Here is an 18,230-nt window from a genome sequence, read left to right as displayed (position 1 = left end):
CTCGGACCCTGCTGGCTGTGGCCTTGGCCTGTCTCAGGCCCTACTGGTTTTCTTGGGCCCTGCTAGCTTTGGCCTTCTTCTGTCTCGGGCCCTACTGGATGTCACGGGCCCTGCTGGATTTTGCCATGGCTTGTCTCGCACCCTACTGGTTGCCTGGGGCCCTGCTGGCTTTGGCATTGGCTTTTCTCGGGCCCTACTTGTTGTCTCGGGCCCAGCTGGCTTTGGTTTTGGCTTGTCTCGGGCCCTACCGGTTGGCTCGGGCCCTTCTGGCATTGGTTTTGGCTTGTCTCGGGTCCTACTAGTTGTCTCGGACCCAGCTGGCTTTGACATTGGCTTGTCTCAGGACCTACTGGTTGTCTCAGGCCCTTCCGGCTTTGGCCTGTATCGGGCCCTGCTAGATTTGACTTTGGCTTGTCTCAGGCACTACTGGTTGCCTCGAGCTCTTCTGGCATTTAGCCTTGGCTTGTCTCGGGTCCTACTGGTCATCTCGGGGCCTAGTGGCTTTAACCTTGGCTTGTCTCAGGCCCTACTGGTTGTCTCGGGCCATTCTGGCTTTGGCCTTGGCTTTTATCGGGCCCTACTTGTTGTCTCGGGTCCTGCTGGCTTTGGCTTGTCTCGAGCCCTACTGGTTGTCTTGGGCCCATCTGGCATTGGCTTTGGCTTGTCTCGGGTCCTTCTGGTTGTCTCAGGCCCTGCTGGCTTTGGCCTTGGCCTGTCTCAGGCCCTACTGGTTGTTTCAGGCCTTTGGCCTTGGCCTGTTTTGGGCCCTAATGGTTGTCTCGAGCCCTGCTGACTGTGGCCTTGGCTTCTTTCGGGTCCTACTGGTTGTCATCGGCCCTGCTGGCTTTAGCTTTAGCCAGTCTTGTGCCTTGCTGGCTTTTGCCTTGGCCTGTCTCGGGCCCTACTGGTTGTTTCGGGACTTTGGCCTTGGCCTGTTTTGGGCCCTACTGGTTGTCTCGAGCCCTGCTGACTGTGGCCTTGGCTTGTCTTGGGTCCTACTGGTTGTCGCGGGCCCTGCTGGCTTTAGCTTTAGCCAGTCTCATGCCCTGCTGGCATTGGTCTTGGCCGGTCTCAGGCCCTACCACATGTCTTGGGCACTGCTGGCTTTAGCCTTGGCCTGTCTCGGGCCCTATTGGTTGTCTCGGGCACTGTAGGCTTTGGCTTGTCTCAAGCCCTACTGATTGTCTGGGGCCCTGCTGGCTTTGGCCTTGGCTTGTCTAGGGCCCTACTGGTTGTCTTGGGCCTTGCTGGCTTGGACTAGAACTGTCTCGGGCCCTACTGGTTGTCTTGGGCCCTGCTAGCTAAGGCTTGTCTCAGACCCTACTGGTTGTCTCGGGCCCTGATGACTTTGGCCTTCGCTAGTCTCAGGCCCTACTAGAGGTCTTGAGCCCTTCTGGCTTAGACCTTGGATTTTCTTGGGCCCAACTGGTTGTCTCGGGCTCTCCTGGCTTTGGCCTGTCTCGGGCCATGCAAGATTTGCCTTTGGCTTGTCTGAGGCCCTACTGGATGTCACGGGCCCTGATGGATTTTGTCATGGCTTGTCTCGTACTCTACTGGTTGCCTCGGGCCCTGCTGGCTTTGGCATTGGCTTTTCTCGGACCCTACTTGTTGTCTCGGGCCCAGCTGGCTTTGGCCTTGGCTTGTTTCGAACCCTACCGGTTAGCTCGGGCCCTTCTGGCACTGGCTTTGGCTTGTCTCGAGTCCTGCTAGTTGTCTCGGACACTGCTGGCTTTGACCTTGGCTTGTCTCAGGCCGTACTGGTTGTCTTGGGCCCTTCTGGCTTTCGTCTTGGCTTGTCTCGGGCCCTACTGGTTGTCTTGCGCCCAGCTGGCTTTAACCTTGGCTTTTCTCGGGCCCTACTGGTTGCATCAGGCCCTGCTGGCTTTGGCCTTCGCCTTTTTCGGACCCCACTGATTGTTTCAGGTCCTATTGGTTGTCTTGGGCTTTGTTGGCTTTGGTCTTGACCTGTCTTGTGCCCTGCTGGCTTTGGCCTGTCTCAGGCCCTACTACTTGTCTCGGGCACTGCTAGTTTAAGCCTCGGCCTGTCTCGGGCCCTATTGGTTGTCTCGGGCACTGTAGGCTTTGGCTTGTCTCAAGCTCTACTGATTGTCTGGGGCCCTTCTGGCATTGGCCTTGGCCTGTCTCGGGCCCTACTGGATGTCTTGGGCCTTGCTGGCTTGGACTAGACCTGTCTCGGGCCCTAATGGTTGTTTCGGGCCTTGCTGGCTTGGCCTAGACCTGTCTCAAGCCCTACTGGTTGTCTCGGGCTTTCCTGACTTTTGCCTTGTTCTGTCTCGGGTCCTACTTTTTGTCTAGTGTCCTGCTGGCTTTGGCCTTGGCTTTTCTCGGGCCCTACTTGTTGTCTCGAGCCCTGCTGGCTTTGGCCCTGGCTTGGCTCGGGCCCTTCTGGCATTGGCTTTGGCTTGTCACGGGTCCTACTGGTTGACTCTGACCCTGCTGGCTTTGACCTTGGCTTGTCTCAGGCCCTACTGGTTGTCTCGGGCCCTTCTGGTTTTGGTCTTGGCTTGTCTCGGGCCCTACTGGTTGTCTTGGGTCCAGCTGGCTTTGACCTTGGCTTTTCTCGGGCCCTACTCGTTATCTTGGGTCCAGCTGGCTTTGACCTTGGATTTTCTTGGGCCCAACTGGTTGTCTCGGGCTGTCCTGGCTTTGGCCTGTCTCGGGCCCTGCTAGATTTGGCTTTGGCTTGTCTCAGGCCCTACTGATTTTCTCGGGCCTTTCTGGCTTAGGCCTTGGCTTGTCTCGGGTCCTACTGGTTGTCTCGGGCCCTACTGGCTTTAACCTTGGCTTGTCTCAGGCCCTACTGGTTGTCTCGGGCCCTTCTGGCATTGGCTTCGGCTTGTCTTCGGTCCTACTGGTTGTCTCGGGCCCTTCTGGCTTTGGCATTGGCGTGTCTCTGGTCCTGCTGGTTGTCTGGGGCCCTGCTTGCTTTGGCCTTGGCTTGTCTAGGGCCCTACTGGTTGTCTCGGGCCTTGCTGGCTTAGAATAGACCTGTCTCGGACCCTACTAGTTGTCTCGGGCCTTGCTGGCTTGGCCTAGACCTGTCTCGAGCCCTACAGGTTGTCTCGGGCTTTGCTGACAATTGCTTTGTTCTGTCTCGGGCTCTACTGGTTGTCTCGGACCCTGCTGGCTTTGGCCTTGGCCTGTCTCTGGCCCTACTGGTTTTCTTGGGCCCTGCTAGCTTTGGCCTTCTTCTGTCTCGGGCCCTACTGGATGTCACAGGCCCTGCTGGATTTTGCCATGGCTTGTCTCGCACCCTACTGGTTGCCTCGGGCCCTGCTGGCTTTGGCATTGGCTTTTCTCGGGCCCTACTTGTTGTCTCGGGTCCATCTGGCTTTGGCCTTGGCTTGTCTCGGGCACTACCGATTGGCTCTGGCCCTTCTGGCATTGGCTTTGGCTTGTTTCGGGTCCTACTAGTTGTCTTGGACCCTGCTGGCTTTGACCTTGGCTTGTCTCAGGCCCTACTGGTTGTCTCTGGCCCTTCTGGCTTTGGTCTGTCTCGGGCCCTGCTAGATTTGGCATTGGCTTGTCTCAGACACTACTGGTTGTCTCTGGCTCTTCTGGCTTTTAGTTTTGGCTTGTCTCGGGTCCTACTGGTGGTCTCGGGCCCTATTGGCTTTAACCTTGGCTAGTCTCAGGCCCTACTTGTTGTCTCGGGCCCTTCTGGCTTTGGCCTTGGCTTTTATCGGGCCCTACTTGTTGTCTCGGGTCCTGCTGGCTTTGGCCTTGGCTTGTCTCGAGCCCTACTGGTTGTCTCGGGCCATTCTGGCATTGGCTTTGGCTTGTCTCGGGTCCTTCTGGTTGTCTCGGACCCTGCTGGCTTTAACCTTGGCTTGTCTCAGACCCTACGGGTTGTCTAGGGCCCTTCTGGCTTTGGCCTTGGCTTGTCTCGGGTCCTTCTGGTTGTCTCAGGCCCTGCTGGCTTTGGCCTTGGCCTGTCTCGGGCCCTACTGGTTGTTTCAGCCTTTTGTCCTTGGCCTGTTTTGGGCCCTACTGGTTGTCTCGAGCCCTGCTGACTGTGGCCTTGGCTTGTCTCGGGTCTTACTGGTTGTCGTCGGCCCTGCTGGCTTTAGCTTTAGCCAGTCTTGTGCCTTGTTGGCTTTGGCCTTGGCCTGTCTCGGGCCCTACTGGTTGTTTCAGGCTTTTGGCCTTGGCCTGTTTTGGGCCCTACTGGTTGTCTCGAGCCCTGCTGACTAAGGTCTTGGCTTGTCTCGGGTCCTACTGGTTGTCGGGGGCCCTGCTGGCTTTCGTTTTAGCCAGTCTCGTGCCCTGCTGGCATTGGTCTTGGCCTGTCTCAGGCTCTACTACTTGCCTCAGGAACTTCTGGCTTTAGCCTTGGCCTGTTTTGGGCCCTATTGATTGTCTCGGGCACTGTAGGCTTTGGCTTGTCTCAAGCCCTACTTATTGTTTGGGGCCCTGCTGCCTTTGGCCTTGGCTTGTCTAGGGCCCTACTGGTTGTCTTGGGCCTTGCTGGCTTGGACTAGACCTGTATCCGGCCCTACTGGTTGTCTTGTGCCCTGCTTGCTATGGCTTGTCTCAGACCTTACTGGTTGTCTCGGGCCTTGGCTTGTCTCAGGCCCTACTAGTTGTCTTGAGCCCTTCTGGCTTAGACCTTGGATTTTCTTGGGCCCAACTGGTTGTCTCGGGCCGTACTGGCTTTGGCCTGTCTCGGGCCCTGCTAGATTTAGCATTGGCTTGTCTCAGTCCCTACTGGTTGTCTCAGGCCCTTCTGGCTTTGGCCTTGGCTTGTCTCGGGTCCTACTGGTTGTCTCGGGCCCTACTGGCTTTAACCTTGGCTTGTCTCAGGCCCTACTGGTTGTCTCGTGCCCTTCTAGCTTTGGCCTTGGCTTTTATCGGGCACTACTTGTTGTCTCGGGCACTGCTGATTTTGACCTTGGCTTGTCTCGGGCCTTACTGGATGTCCCTGTCCTGCTGGCTTTGGCCTTGGCTTTTCTCGGGTCCTACTTCTTGTCTCGGGTCCTGCTGGCTTTGGCCTTGGCTTGTCTCGAGCTCTACTGGTTGTCTCGGACCCTTCTGGCATTAGATTCGGCTTGTCTTGGGTCCTACTGGTTGTCTCGGGCCCTTCTGGCTTTGGCCTTGGCTTGTCTTGGATCCTACTGGTTGTCTCAGGCCCTGCTAGCTTTGGCCTTGGCCTGTCTCGGGCCCTACTGGTTGTTTCGGGCCTTTGGTCTTGGCCTGTTTTGGGCCCTACTGGTTGTCTCGGGCCCTGCTGACTGTGGCCTAGGCTTGTCTCGGGTCCTACTGGTTGTCGCGGGCCCTGCTGGCTTTAGCTTTAGCCAGTCTCCTACCCTGCTGGCTTTAGCCTTGGCCTGTGTCGGGCCCTATTGGTTGTCTCGGGCACTGTAGGCTTTGGCTTGTCACAAGCCCTACTGTCTGGGGCCCCGCTGGCTTTGGCCTTGGCTTGTCTAGGGCCCTACTGGTTGTCTCGGGCCTTGCTGGCTTAGACTAGACCTGTCTCGGACCCTACTAGTTGTCTCGGGCCTTGCTGGCTTGGCCTAGACCTGTCTCGAGCCCTACTGCTCGTCTCGGGCTTTGCTGACTTTTACCTTGTTCTGTCTCGGGCCTTATTGGTTGTCTCGGGCCCTGCTGGCCTTGGCCTGTCTCGGGCTCTCCTGGTTGTCTCGGACCCTGCTGGCTTTGGCCTTGGCCAGTCTCAGGCCCTACTGGTTTTCTTGGGCCCTGCTAGCTTTGGCCTTCTTCTGTCTCAAGCCCAACTAGATGTCACGGGCCCTGCTGGATTTTGTCATAAAGAACACCAATCATAGATGGGTAGTATAAATCACACCATGTGTGTAGATATAGGTATGATATGTACCTTTTATTAATTACTACCCTATATGGACTAAATGCGACTCCATCGCCAAATATAGAACTACCAGAGAAAAAAGCGAAGACCGAATCAACAATTCTGTAGCAAAAAATGGTCAATATTTATTATGATACAAAGATCAGACATATACAAAGGTCAGTACAATATTATAAAGGACAATAAAATCAATAACAGCCCTCTCCACATGTGACTCCGCACAGGGACCCATAATATAGGTAATCCATAGCAGACCTAGATCCTATGTATTTACTTAGTTATATCATATCTGCTGTATATATAACACGTATAAGCATTGGAATGGATACTATATATGCTGATTACCCTCACTACTGTGTGATAGAAACCAATAGAAGTCATTTACCATATCACCCTCCTATTATCTACTATTATTGTCATGTGCGGTGCACTAGATGAATAGAGGGAACATAGGAGTCCCCATTGAATGCTTACCGCAACTCTCCAGTATCCAAATGTAATCACCAGGGGGCAATAACACTGTTAGGGGTCCATAATGGGGAGGCACATGTCGAGAGAGACGCCCCTACGCGCGTTTCGACTGTTCCCTTCGTCAGGGGGCGTCTCGGGCCATGCAAGATTTGCCTTTGGCTTGTCTGAGGCCCTACTGGATGTCACGGGCCCTGATGGATTTTGTCATGGCTTGTCTCGCACCCTACTGGTTGCCTCGGGCCCTGCTGGCTTTGGCCTTGGCTTTTCTCGGGCCCTACTTCTTGTCTCGGGCCCTGCTGGCTTTGGCCTTCGCCTGTTTCGGATCCTACCGGTTGTCTCGGGCCTTTGGCCTAGGCCTGTTTTGGGCCCCACTGGTTGTTTCGGGTCCTATTGGTTGTCTTGGGCTCTGTTGGCTTTGGTCTTCACCTGTTTTGTGCCCTGGTGGCTTTGGCCTGTCTCAGGCCCTACTACTTGTCACGGACACTGCTGGCTAAAGCCTTGGCCTGTCTCGGGCCCTATTGGTTGTCTCGGGCACTGTAGGCTTTGGCTTGGCTCAAGCCATACTGATTGTCTGGGGCCCTTCTGGCTTTGGCCTTGGCCTGTCTAGGGCCCTACTGGTTGTCTTGGGCCTTGCAGGCTTGGCCTAGACCTGTCTCAAGCCCTACTTGTTGTCTCGGGCTTTCCTGACTTTTGCCTTGTTCTGTTTCGGGTCTTACTGGTTATCTCAGGCCCTGCTGGCTTTGGCTTTGGCCTGTCTGGGGCTCTACTGGTTGTCTCGGACCCTGCTGGCTTTGGCCTTGGCCTGTCTCAGGCCCTACTGGTTTTCTTGGGCCCTGCTGGCTATGGCCTTCTTCTGTCTCAGGCCCTACTGGTTGTCACGGGTCCTGCTGGATTTTGGCATGGCTTGTCTTGCACCCTACTCGTTGCCTCGGGCCCTGCTGGCTTTGGCCTTGGCTTTTCTCTGGCCCTACTTGTTGTCTCGGGCCCTGCTGGCTTTGGCCTTGGCTTCTCTCGAGCCCTACGGGTTGGCTCGGGCCCTTCTGGCATTGGCTTTTGCTTCTCTCGGGTCCTACTGGTTGTCTCGGATCCTGCTGGCTTTGACATTGGCTTGTCTCAGGCCCTACTGATTGTCTCAGGCCCTTCTGGCTTTGGTCTTGGCTTGTCTCGGGCCCTACTGGTTTTCTTGGGTCCAGCTGGCTTTGACCTTGGCTTTTCTCGGGCCTTACTCATTATCTTGGGTCCAGCTGGCTTTGACCTTGGCTTTTCTCGGGCCCTGCTGGCTTTGGCCTTCGCCTGTTTCGGGCCCTACCAGTTGTCTCGGGCCTTGTTTTGGGCACCACTGGTTGTTTCAGGTCCTACTGGTTGTCTTGAGCTCTGTTGGCTTTGGTCTTGGCCTGTCTCGGACCCTACTCATTGTCTCGGGCCCTGCTGTCTTTAGCCTTGGCCTGTGTCGGTTGTTTTGGGCCTTGCTGGCATTGGCTTTGGCTTGACCAGGGCCCTACTAGCTTTGGCCTTGGCCTGTCTCGAGCCCTGTAGACTTTGGCCTTGTTCTGCCCCGGGCCCTGCTGGCTTTGGCCTTGGCCTGTGTCGGGCCCTTCTGGCTTTGGCTGTCTCGGGTCCTACTGGTTTTCTTGGGCCCTGCTGGCTTTTCGCATGACTTGTTTTGCACCATACTGGTTGTCTCGGGCCCTGCTGGCTTTGGCCTTGGCTTTTCTCAGGCCCTACTTGTTGTCTCAGGTCCTGCTGGCTTTGGCCTTCGCTTGTCTCAAGCCCTACTGGTTGTCTCGCGCCCTGCTGGCTTTGGCCTTGGCCTGTCTCCGGCCCTACCGGTTGTTTCAGGCCTTTGGCCTGTTTTGGGCCCTACTGGTTATCTCGAGCCCTCTTGACTGTGGCCTTGGCTTGTCTCGGGTCCTACTGTTTGTCGCGGGACCTGCTGGCTCTAGCTTTAGCCAGTCTCATGCCCTGCTGGCATTAGTCTTGGCCTGTCTCAGGCCCTACTACTTGTCTCAGGCACTGTTGGCTTTAACTTTGGCCTGCCTCGAGCCCTATGGGTTGTCTCGGGTAATGTTGGCTTTAGCTTGTCTCAAGCGCTACTGATTATCTGGGGCCCTGCTGGCTTTGGCCTTGGCTTGTCTAGGGCCCTACTGGTTGTCTTGGGCCTTGCTCGCTATGGCTTGTCTCAGACCCTACTGGTTGTTTCGGGCCCTGCTGACTTTGGCCTTGGCTTGTCCCAGGCCCTACTAGTTGTCTTGAGCCCTGCTGGCTTAGACCTTGGATTTTCTTGGGCCCAACTGGTTGTCTCGGGCCCTCCTGGCTTTGGCTTGTCTCGAGCCCTGCTAGATTTGGCTTTGGCTTGTCTCAGGCCCTACTGGTTGGCTTGGGCCCTTCTGGCTTTTAGCCTTGGCTTGTCTCGGGTCCTACTGGTTGTCTCGGACCCTACTGGCTTTAACTTTGGCTTGTCTCAGGCCCTACTGGTTGTCTCGGGCCCTTCTGGCTTTGGCTTGTCTCGGGCCCTACTGGTTGTCTTGGGTCCAGCTGGCTTTGACCTTGGCTTTTCTCGGGCCCTGCTGGCTTTGGCCTTCGCCTGTTTCGAATCCTACTGGTTGTCTCGGGGCTTTGGCCTAGGCCTGTTTTGGGCCCCACTGGTTGTTTCGGGTCCTATTGGTTGTCTTGGGCTCTGTTGGCTTTGGTCTTGGCCTGTTTTGTGCCCTGCTGGCTTTGGCCTGTCTCAGGCCCTACTACTTGTCTCGGGCACTGCTGGCTTAAGCCTTGGCCTGTCTCGGGCCCTATTGGTTGTCTCGGGCACTGTAGGCTTTGGCTTGTCTCAAGCCATACTGATTGTCTGGGGCCCTTCTGGCTTTGGTCTTGGCCTGTCTCGGGCCCTACTGGTTGTCTTGGGCCTTGCTGGCTTGGACTAGACCTGTCTCGGGCCCTACTGGTTGTCTCGGGCCTTGCTGGCTTGGCCTAGACCTCTCTCAAGCCCTACTTGTTGTCTCGGGCTTTCCTGACTTTTGCATTGTTCTGTCTCGGGCCTTACTGGTTGTCTCGGGCCCTGATGGCTTTGGCCTTGGCCTGTCTTGGGCTATACTGATAGTCTCGGACGCTGCTGGCTTTGGCCTTGGCCTGTCTCAGGCCCTACTGGTTTTCTTGGGCCCTGCTGGCTTTGGCCTTCTGTCTCGGGCCCTACTGGTTGTCACGGGCCCTGCTGGATTTTGGCATGGCTTGTCTTGAACCTTACTGGTTGCCTCGGGCCCTGCTGGCTTTGGCCTTGGCTTCTCTCGGGCCCTACTTGTTGTCTCGGGCCCTGCTGGCTTTGGCCTTCGCTTGTCTCGAGCCCTACCGCTTGGCTCGGGCCCTTCTGGCTTTGGCTTTGGCTTGTCTCGGGTCCTACTGGTTGTCTCGGACCCTGCTTGCTTTAACCTTGGCTTGTCTCAGACCCTAGTGGTTGTCTCGGGCCCTGCTGGCTTTGGCCTTGGCCTGTCTCGGGCCCTACTGGTTGTTTCGGGCCTTTGGCCTTGGCCTGTTTTGGGCCCTACTGGTTGTCTCGGGCCCTTCTGGCTTTGGCCTTGGCTTTTATCGGGCCCTTCTTGTTGTCTCGGGTCCTGCTGGCTTTGGCCTTGGCTTGTCTCGATCCCTACTGGTTGTATCGGGCCCTTCTGGCATTGGCTTTGGCTTGTCTCGGGTCCTACTGGTTGTCTCGGACCCTGCTTGCTTTAACCTTGGCTTGTCTCAGACCCTACTGGTTGTCTCAGGCCTTTCTGGCTTTGGCCGTGGCCTGTCTCGGGCCCTACTGGTTGCTTCAGGCCTTTGGCCTTTGCCTGTTTTGGGCCCTACTGGTTGTCTCGAGCCCTGCTGACTGTGGCCTTCGCTTGTCTCCGGTCCTACTGGTTGTCATCGGCCCTGCTGGCATTAGCTTTAGCCAGTCTCATGCCTTGTTAGCTTTGGCCTTTTCCTGTCTCGGGCCCTACTGTTTTTTTCGGGCCTTTGGCCTTGGCCTGTTTTGGGCCCTACTGGTTGTCTCGAGCCCTGCTGACTGTGGCCTTGGCTTGTCTCGGGTCCTACTGGTTGTCGCAGGCCCTGCTGGCTTTAGCTTTAGCCAGTCTCGTGCCCTGCTGGCATTGGTCTTGGCCTATCTCAGGCCCTATTACTTGTTCCGGGCACTGCTGGCTTTAGCCTTGGCTTGTCTAGGGCCCTACTGGTTGTCTTGGGCCTTGCTGGCTTCGACTAGACCTGTCTCGGGCCCTACTGGTTGTCTTAGGCCCTGCTAGCTTTGGCTTGTCTCAGACCCTACTGGTTGTCTCGGGCCCTGCTGACTTTGGCCTTGGCTTGTCTCAGACCCTACTAGTTGTCTTGAGCCCTTCCGGCTTAGACCTTGGATTTTCTTGGGCCCAACTGGTTGTCTCGGGCCGTCCAGGCTTTGGCCTGTCTCGGGCCCTGCTAGATTTGGCTTTGGCTTGTCTCGGGTTCTTCTGGTTATCTCGGGCCCTACTGGCTTTAACCTTAGCTTGTCTCAGGCCCTACTGGTTGTATCAGGCCCTTCTGGCTTTGGCCTTGGCTTGTCTCAAGTCCTACTGGTTGTCTCAGGCCCTGCTAGCTTTGGACTTGGCTTGTCTCGGGTCGTACTGGTTGTTTCGGGCCTTTGGCCTTGGTCTGTTTTTTGCCCTACTGGTTGTCTCGGTCCCTGCTGACAGTGGCCTGGGCTTGTCTCGGGTCCTACTGGTTTTAGCTGGCCCTGCTGGCTTTAGCTTTAGTCAGTCTCCTACCCAGCTGGCATTGACCTTGGCCTGTCTCAGGCCCTACTACTTGTCTCGGCCCCTGCTGGCTTTTGCCTTGGCCTGTGTCGGGCCCTATTGGTTGTCTCGGGCACTGTAGGCTTTGGTTTGTCTCAAGCCGTACTGATTGTCTGGGGCCCTGCTGGCTTTGGCCTTGGCTTGTCTAGGGCCCCACTGGTTGTCTAGGGCCTTGCTGGCTTAGACTAGACCTGTCTCGGACCCTACTACTTTTCTCGGGCCTTGCTGGCTTGGCCTAGACCTGTCTCGAGCCCTACTGGTTGTCTCGGGCTCTGCTGGCTTTGGCCTTGGCCTGTCTCGGGCTCTACTGGTTGTCTCGGACCCTGCTGGCTTTGGCCTTGGCCTGTCTCAGGCCCTACTGGATGTCACAGGCGCTGCTGAATTTTACCATGGCTTGTCTCGCACCCTACTGGTTGCCTCGGGCCCTCTTGGCTTTGGCCTTGGATTTTCTCGGGCCCTAATTGTTGTCTCAGGCCCAGCTGGCTTTGGCCTTGGCTTGTCTCGGGCCCTACATGTTGGCTCAGGCCCTTCTGGCATTGGCTTGTCTCGGGTCCTACTAGTTGTCTCGGACCTTGCTGGCTTTGACCTTGGCTTGTCTCGGGCCCTAATGGTTGTCTTGGGTCCAACTGGCTTTGATCTTGGCTTTTCTCGGGCCCTACTGGTTGCATAGGGCCCTGCTTGCTTTGCCCTTTCGCTGGCCTACCGCTTGTCTAGGGCCTTTGGCCTAGGTCTGTTTTGGGCCTCACTGGTTGTTTCGGGTCCTATTGCTTGTTTTGGGCTCTGTTGGCTTTGGTCCTGGGCTGTCTTGTGCCCTGCTGGCTTTGACCTGTCTCAAGCCCTACTACTTGTCTCAGGCCCTGCTGGCTTTAGTCTTGGCCTGTCTCAGGCCCTACTGGTATTCTTGGGCCCTGCTGGTATTGGCCTTCTTCTGTCTCGGGCCCTACTGGTCGTCACGGGCCCTGCTGGATTTTGGCAAGGCTTGTCTTGCACCCTACTGGTTGTCTCGGGCCCTGCTGGCTTTGGCCTTGGCTTTTCTCGGGCCCTTCTTGTTGTCTCGGGCCCTGCTGGCTTTGGATTGTCTCGAGCCATACCGGTTGGCTCGGGCTCTTCTGGAATTGGCTTTGGTTTGTCTCGGGTCCTACTGGTTGTCTCGGACCCTGCTGGCTTAGGTCTTTTGTTTCGGGCCCTACTGGTTGTCTTGGGTCCAGCTGGCTTTGACCTTGGTTTTTCTCAGGCCCTGCTGTCTTTGGCCTTCGCCTGTTTCGGGCCCTACCGGTTGTCTCGGGCCTTTGGCCTAGGCCTGTTTTGGGCACCACTGGTTGTTTCAGGTCCTACTGATTGTCTTGGGCTCTGTTGGCTTTGGTCTTGGCCTGTCTCATGCCCTGCTGGCTTTGGCCTGTCTCAGGCCCTAGTGGTTGTCTCGGGCCCTGCTGTCTGTAGCCTTGGCCTGTGTCAGTTGTTTTGGGCCTTGCTGGCATTGGCTTTAGCTTGATCCGGGCCCTGCTAGCTTTGGCCTTGGCCTGTCTCGGGCCCTGCAGACTTTGGCCTTCTTCTGTCACGTGCCCTGCTGGCTTTGGCATTGGCTTCTGTCGGGCCCTCCTGGCTTTGGCTGTCTCGGGTCCTACTGGTTTTCTTGGGCCCTGCTAGCTTTGGCCTTCTTCTGTCTCAGGCCCTACTGGTTGTCATGCGCCCTGCTGGCTTTTGGCATGACTTGTCTTGCACCATACTGGTTGTCTCGGGCCCTGCTGGCTTTGGCCTTGGCTTTTCTCGGGCCCTACTTGTTGTCTCAGTTCCTGCTGGCTTTGGCCTTGGCTAGTCTCAAGCCCTACTGGTTGTCTCGGGCCCTGCTGGCTTTGGCCTTGGCCTGTCTCGGGCCCTACTGTTTTTTTCGGGCCTTTGGCCTTGGTCTGTTTTGGACCCTACTGGTTGTCTCGGGCCCTTCTGGCTTTGGCCTTGGCTTTCATCGGGCCCTTCTTGTTGTCTCGGGTCCTGCTGGCTTTGGCCTTGGCTTGTCTCGAGCCCTACTGGCTGTCTCGGGCCCTTCTGGCATTGGTTTTGGCTTGTCTCGGGTCCTACTGGTTGTCTCGGACCCTGCTTGCTTTAACCTTGGCTTGTCTCAGACCCTACTGGTTGTCTCGGGCACTTCTGGCTTTGGCCTTGGCCTGTCTCGGGCTCTACTGGTTGTTTCAGGCCTTTGGCCTTTGCCTGTTTTGGGCCCTATTGGTTGTATCGAGCCCGGCTGACTGTGGCCTTGGCTTGTCTCGGGTCCTACTGGTTGTCGTCGGCCCTGCTGGCTTTAGCTTTATCCAGTCTCGAGCCTTGCTGGCTTTGGCCTTGGCCTGTCTCGGGCCCTACTGTTTTTTTCGGGCCTTTGGCCTTGGCCTGTTTTGGGCCCTACTGGTTGTCTCGAGCCCTGCTGACTGTGGCCTTGGCTGGTCTCGGGTCCTACTGGTTGTCGCAGGACCTGCTGGCTTTAGCTTTAGCCAGTCTCGTGCCCTGCTGGCATTGGTCTTGGCCTGACTCAGGCCCTACTACTTGTCTCAGGCACTGCTGGCTTTAGCCTTGGCCTGTCTCAGGCTCTATTGGTTGTCTCGCTCAATGTAGGCTTTGGCTTGTCTCAAGTCCTACTGATTGTCTGGGGCCCTGCTGGCTTTGGCATTGGCTTGTCTAGGGCCCTACTGGTTGTTTTGGGCCTTGCTGGCTTGGACTAACCTTTCTCGGGCCCTACTAGTTGTCTTGGGCCCTGCTAGCTATGGCTTGTCTCAGACCCTACTGGTTGTCTCGGGCCCAGCTGACTTTGTCCTTGGCTTGTCTCAGGCCCTACAAGTTGTCTTGAGCCCTTCTGGCTTAGACCTTGGATTTTCTTGGGCCCAACTGGTTGTCTCGGGCCGTCCTGGCTTTGGCTTGTCTCGGGCCCTGCTAGATTTGGCTTTGGCTTGTCTCAGGCCCTACTGGTTGTCTCGGGCCCTTCTGGCTTTGGCCTTGGCTTTGGCCTTGGCTTGTCTCGGGTCCTACTGGTTATCTCGGGCCCTACTGGCTTTAACCTTGGCTTGTCTAGGGCCCTACTGGTTGTCTCGGGCCCTTCTGGCTTTGGCCTTGGCTTTTATTGGGCCCTACTTGTTGTCTCGGGCACTGCTGACTTTGACCTTGGCTTGTCTCGGGCCTTACTGGATGTGCCTGTCCTGCTGGCTTTGGCCTTGGCTTTTCTCGGGTCCTACTTTTTGTCTCGGGTCCTGCTGGCTGTGGTCTTGGCTTGTCTCGAGCCCTACTGGTTGTCTCGGACCCTTCTGGCATTGGCTTCGGCTTGTCTTGGGTCCTACTGGTTGTCTCGGGGCCTTCTGGCTTTGGCCTTGGCTTGTCTCGTGTCCTACTTGCTGTCTCAGGCGCTGCTAGCTTTGGACTTGGCTTGTCTCGGGCCCTACTGGTTCTTTCGGGCCTTTGGCCTTGGCCTGTTTTTTGCCCTACTGGTTGTCTCAGGCCCTGCTGACTGTGGCCTTGGCTTGTTTCGGGTCCTACTGGTTGCCGCTGGCCCTGCTGGCTTTAGCTTTAGCCAGTCTCCTACCCTGCCGGCATTGACCTTGGCCTGTCTCAGGCCCTACTACTTGTCTCGGGCCCTGCTGGCTTTTGCCTTGGTCTGTGTCGGGCCCTATTGGTTGTCTCGGGCACTGTAGGCTTTGGTTTGTCTCAAGCCCTATTGATTGTCTGGGGCACTGCTGGCTTTGGCCTTGGCTTGTCTAGGGCCCTACTGGTTGTCTCGGGCCTTACTGGCTTAGACTAGACCTGTCTCGGACCCTACTAGTTGTCTCGGGCCTTGCTGGCTTGGCCTAGACCTGTCTCGAGCTCTACTGGTTGTCTCGGGCTTTGCTGACTTTTGCCTTGTTCTGTCTCGTGCCTTACTGGTTGTCTCAGGCCCTGCTGTCTTTGGCCTTGGCCTGTCTCGGGCTCTACTGGTTGTCTCGGACCCTGCTGGCTTTGGCCTTGGCCTGTCTCATGCTCTATTGGTTGTCTCGGGCACTGTAGGCTTTGGCTTGTCTCAAGCCCCACTGATTGTCTGGGGCCCTGCTGGGTTTGGCCTTGGCTTGTCTAGGGCCCTACTGGTTGTTTTGGGCCTTGCTGGCTTGGACTAACCTTTCTCGGGCCCTACTGGTTGTCTTGGGCCCTGCTAGCTATGGCTTGTCTCAGACCCTACTGGTTGTCTCGGGCCCAGCTGACTTTGTCCTTGGCTTGTCTTAGGCCCTACAAGTTGTCTTGAGCCCTTCTGGCTTAGACCTTGGATTTTCTTGGGCCCAACTGGTTGTCTTGGGCCGTCCTGGCTTTGGCCTGTCTCGGGCCCTGCTAGATTTGGCTTTGGCTTGTCTCAGGCCCTACTGGTTGTCTCGGGCCCTTCTGGCTTTGGCCTTGGCTTGTTTCGGGTCCTACTGGTTATCTCGAGCCCTACTGGCTTTAACCTTGGCTTGTCTAGGGCCCTACTGGTTGTCTCGGGCCCTTCTGGCTTTGGCCTTGGCTTTTATCGGGCCCTACTTGTTGTCTCGGGCACTGCTGACTTTCACCTTGGCTTGTCTCGGGCCATACTGGATGTGCCTGTCCTGCTGGCTTTGGCCTTGGCTTTTCTCGGGTCCTACTTTTTGTCTCGGGTCCTGCTGGCTTTGGCCTTGGCTTTTCTCGAGCCCTACTGGTTGTCTCGGACCCTTCTGGCATTGGCTTCGGCTTGTCTTGGGTCCTACTGTTTGTCTCGGGGCCTTCTGGCTTTGGCCTTGGCTTGTCTTGGGTCCTACTGGTTGTCTCAGGCGCTGCTAGCTTTGGACTTGGCTTGTCTCGGGCCCTACTGGTTGTTTCGGGCCTTTGGCCTTGGCCTGTTTTTTGCCCTACTGGTTGTCTCAGTCCCTGCTGACTGTGGCCTGGGCTTGTCTCGGGTCCTACTGGTTGTCGCTGGCCCTGCTGGCTTTAGCTTTAGCCAGTCTCCTACCTTGCTGGCATTGACCTTGGCCTGTCTCAGGCCCTACTACTTGTCTCGGGCCCTGCTGGCTTTTGCCTTGGCCTGTGTCGGGCCCTATTGGTTGTCTCGGGCACTGTAGGCTTTGGTTTGTCTCAAGCCCTACTGATTGTCTGGGGCCCTGCTGGCTTTGGCCTTGGCTTGTCTAGGGACCTACTGGTTGTCTCGGGCTTTGATGGCTTGGACTAGACCTGTCTCGGGCCCTACTGGTTGTCTTGGGACTTGCTGGCTTGGCCTAGACCTGTCTCAAGCCCTACTTGTTGTGTCGCGCTTTCCTGACTTTTGCCTTGTTCTGTCTCGGGCCTTACTGGTTGTCTCGGGCCCTGCTGGCTTTGGTCTTGGCCTGTCTCGAGCTCAACTGGTTGTCTTGGACCCTGCTGGCTTTGGCCTTGGCCTGTCTCAGGCCCTACTGGTTTTCTTGGGCCCTGCTGGCTTTGGCCTTCTTCTGTCTCGGGCCCTACTGGTTGTCACGGGCCCTGCTGGATTTTGGCAGGGCTTGTCTTGCACCCTACTGGTTGCCTCGGGCCCTGCTGGCTTTGGCCTTGGCTTTTCTCGGGCCCTACTTGTTGTCTCGGGCCCTGCTGGCTTTGGCCTTGGCTTGTCTCGAGCCCTACCGGTTGTCTCACGCCCTTCTGGTATTGGCTTTGGCTAGTCTCGGGTCCTACTGGTTGTCTCGGGCCCAGTTGGCTTTGGCCTTGGCTTTTCTCGAGCCCTACCGGTTGGCTCACGCCATTCTGGCTTTGGCCTTGGCTTGTCTCGAGCCCTACCGGTTGTCTGGGCCCTTCTGGCTTTGGCCTTGGCTTGTCTCGGGTCCTACTGGTTGTTTCAGGCCCTGCTAGCTTTGCACTGGCCTGTTTCGGACCCTACTGGCTGTTTCGGACCTTTGGCCTTGGCCTGTTTTGGGCCCTACTGGTTGTCTCGGGCCCTGCTGACTGTGGACTGGGCCTGTCTCGGGTCCTACTGGTTCTCTCGGGCCTTGCTGGCTTTAGCCTTGGCCTGTGTCAGGCCCTCTTGGTTGTCTCGGGCACTCTAGGCTTTTGCTTGTCTCAAGCCCTACTGATTGTCTGGGGCCCAGCTGGCTTTGGCCTTGGCTTGTCTAGGGCCCTACTGGTTGTCTCGGCCTTGCTGGATTAGACTAGAACTGTCTCGGGCCCTACAGGTTGTCTCGGGCCTTGCTTGCTTGGCCTAGACCTGTCTCAAGCCCTACTTGTTGTCTCAGGCTTTCCTGACGTTTGCCTTGTTCTGTCTCGAGCCTTACTGGTTGTCTCGGGCCCTGCTGGCTTTGGTCTTGGCCAGTCTCGGGCACTACTGGTTGTCTCAGACCCTGCTGGCTTAGGCCTTGGCTTGTCTCAGGCCTTAATGGTTGTCTCGGGCCCTGCTGGCTTTGGTCTTGGCCAGTCTCGGGCACTACTGGTTGTCTCAGACCCTGCTGGCTTAGGCCTTGGCTTGTCTCAGGCTTTAATGGTTGTCTCGGGCCCTGCTGGCTTGGTCTTGGCTTTTCTCGGGCCCTACTTGTTCTCTCGGGCCCTGCTGGCTTTGGCCTTGGCTTGTATCGAGCCCTACCGGTTGGCTCGGGCCTTTCTGGCATTGGCTTTGGCTTGTCTCGGGTCCTACTGGTTGTCTCGGACCCTGCTGGCTTTGACCTTGGCTTGTCTCAGGCCCTTCTGGCTTTGGTCTTGGCTTGTCTCGGGCTCTACTGGTTGTCTTGCGTCCAGCTGGCTTTGACATTGGCTTTTCTCGGGCCCTACTTGTTATCTTAGCTCCAGCTGGCTTTGACCTTGACTTTTCTCGGGCCCTGCTGGCTTTGGCCTTCGCCTGTTTCAGGCCCTACCGGTTGTCTCGGGCCTTTGGCCTAGGCCTGTTTTGGGCACCACTGGTTGTTACAGCTCCTACTGATTGTCTTGGGCTCTGTTGGCTTTGGTCTTGGCCTGTCTCATGCCCTGCTGACTTTTGCCTGTCTCGGGCCCTACTGGTTGTCTCGGGCCGTGCTGTCTTTAGCCTTGGCCTGTATCGGTTGTTTTGGGCCTTGCTAGCATTGGCTTTGGCATGTACCGGGCCTTGCTAGCTTTGGCCTTGGCCTGTCTCGGGCCCTGCAGACTCTGGCCTTGTTTGGTCCCGGGCATTGCTGGCT

This window comes from Phyllobates terribilis, unplaced genomic scaffold, assembly GCF_046119375.1.
Source record: "Phyllobates terribilis strain yellow unplaced genomic scaffold, ASM4611937v1 Scaffold_11__3_contigs__length_659146591, whole genome shotgun sequence".
NCBI lineage: Eukaryota > Metazoa > Chordata > Amphibia > Anura > Dendrobatidae > Phyllobates > Phyllobates terribilis.
This window is presented reverse-complemented; position numbering follows the sequence as displayed.